The sequence below is a fragment of the Cibotium barometz genome, chromosome 4, assembly GCF_041138505.1.
Source record: "Cibotium barometz isolate CiBa-2024 chromosome 4, ASM4113850v1, whole genome shotgun sequence".
In the NCBI taxonomy this organism is placed as follows: Eukaryota; Viridiplantae; Streptophyta; class Polypodiopsida; order Cyatheales; family Cibotiaceae; genus Cibotium; species Cibotium barometz.
This window is the reverse complement of record NC_141049.1, coordinates 8,567,299-8,569,567: the sequence shown is the minus strand read 5'-3', so window position 1 is coordinate 8,569,567 and position 2,269 is coordinate 8,567,299. Positions and strand designations below refer to the sequence as shown.

The following is a 2,269-nucleotide window of genomic DNA, read 5'->3' as shown; positions in this document are numbered from 1 at the left end:
GAACATCTTTAGCTCACGTATACAAAATTTCTCTTTTGATTGCTATCAGATTGTTTTGCAGATCCAATTCATTCCTAAGGCAATCCATTTTGGCAGTAGGCAATGGGACCTACAATAACGGCTAAAGAAAGAATCACAAACACTTATACATATTGTAGATTTTTGTTAAATGTCATGTATATCCCTTCTATAATGTGGGTAGCTTGAGTATAATATACATTTGAGCAGCTCTAGTCAACGACATTATATGAAGTTCAATGATATGCGTGTATGATGAGTAGGTGTTTAATCCAAGAATAGGTTACTAAAAAGCATGTGCATGTCTTTTATTGATTCCTTGTTAGACCAGTTCTTATGTGCATGCATATGTTTTTATTTGTGTTGCAGCTGTTGCCCAATTTTATTTTGACAGGCATGAGAGTTGTTGGTGTTGTCTGCTTCACAATTTGGATGTCAACCATACGTAAAATGTGTCATCTTGATTGTATGTCTGCTATGAACTTCCACACTAGCACGGTGTCACAGAGCAGGATGGTTCAAAGTCGAATGCATTGTGGACTGTGGAGTATGATGATGCTGATAAATCTGTAGTCAAATTGCTTAGCTTCCCATCGACTCCCTACTCGCATTGGGTCTCCTTCCCTGCAGCCATATCCGACTCCTTCGAGCTCCCGTCACTCCCCGGCTTCCCGAGCACCTTCCCGGCCCCTTTGGGCACCCTCACGGCATTCACACAGAGGTATTGCTTCATCCCCCATAGGGTTTTACTTAAGTTTTTTAGTCTGCAGGTTTGAGAAAAGAAGGGGCAGCCACCATTGAAGCTTCATTGCTTCATATCTCCAGTTGGGCCTCTTAAGGGGCACTAAGGCTTGACTTGTGGCTTCATTGGCTCCTTATTGAGCCCCCCTTCACCCTCCCTTGTGCCACGTGGGCTGTAGGCCATCAAGGAGCAGCAGCGCAGATTGCGCCAGCCTTACAGGCTGTGACTTGGTTCCATTTGGCTTGGTTAAACACTTGCCAACAAACCGGGGACTTGGCATTGAACATTGAAGCTTTTTGCTTAAGGTTTGGGACTGTGTAAACAGTCTACAAACAGGCCAAAAACAGGGCAGCACTTATCTCTTGAAGTCTATGCTTACCGGGATTGATCACTTGATGCATATTGATGCCCGTATGATGTCTACATGTATGGAGATGCTATGTTAATGGTTTGCCATCATTTTGGCCCTGATTTAGGACTGATAACACTCAGTTTTGAGTAGTGAATCACTGCTGACATACAGTGGGCTGAAGCTATTTTACTCATGTATGCTTATGCCTATGCTATTCGGGTTATGTCTTGGGTACATGCTTTGAGGTATTGACCATCGGGGATTGGAAAAGAGTTCGACATTGCTTCTTACTCATTGGTTGAGCTTTTGAGCTCGTACATACAGCTTTTGTGCCAGTGGGAGCATCTTTGGATGCTTGACCGACATTGAGCAGGTAAGTGTTATTTATCTGGGAGTGTTTCCGCACTTTGGAGATACTTTGCTGAGCACTTCTAAGTGCTTGCAGGGAGTCATACACTTTATTTCTTGGTTCTATTTGCTAATATGGCTTCATCAGGAGAGAGCTCATCTTTGCTCCACATCCGGTCTGGACGGCAAGAAATTCATCTCTTCTTACCAGACGAAGGGCCTTTTTGAGTTTGTATAAGTGCCAGTGCTCCTTTTGAAATGGCTCTTCAAAACATCGGGGCCAGCAACCATGATGATGCCTTCTACAGGTATAAAATGCCTAAGCTGATCACTAAGATTGAAGGCAGAGGAAATGGAATCAAGACCAATCTTGTGAACATGATCGATGTTGCAAAGGCCTTGGCTAGGGCTCCAGCCTACACTACTAAGTACTTTGGCTTGGTGCACAGTCAAAATTTGATGAGAAAGCTGGCACTGCTATTGTGAATGGAGCACATGATACAGCAAAACTTGCACGGCTTTTGGAAAATTTCATTAAGAAATATGTCCAGTGTTATGGATGTGGGAAACCAGAGACAGAGATAGTCATCACAAAAAGTCAGTTTATAACGTTGAAGTGTGCTACTTATGGATTTGTATCTGATGTTGACATGAGAGACAAGCTGACTACCTTTATCCTGAAGAATCCTCCAAAGCAGAAGAAAAAAAATGACAAGAAAGGGATGAGGAGAGCTGAAAAAGAACGCCTGAAGGAAGGCGAGGCAGTGGATGAGGAGATGAACTGGTTCCACCCTAACTCTAACACATGA

At 43.2% G+C, this 2,269-nt stretch overlaps 1 pseudogene; it reads left to right on the top strand.

The window, feature by feature from the left end:
• Positions 1-1,671: 1,671 nt before the first annotated feature.
• On the top strand, positions 1,672-2,269 carry LOC147638864 (putative eukaryotic translation initiation factor 5-2; annotated as a pseudogene).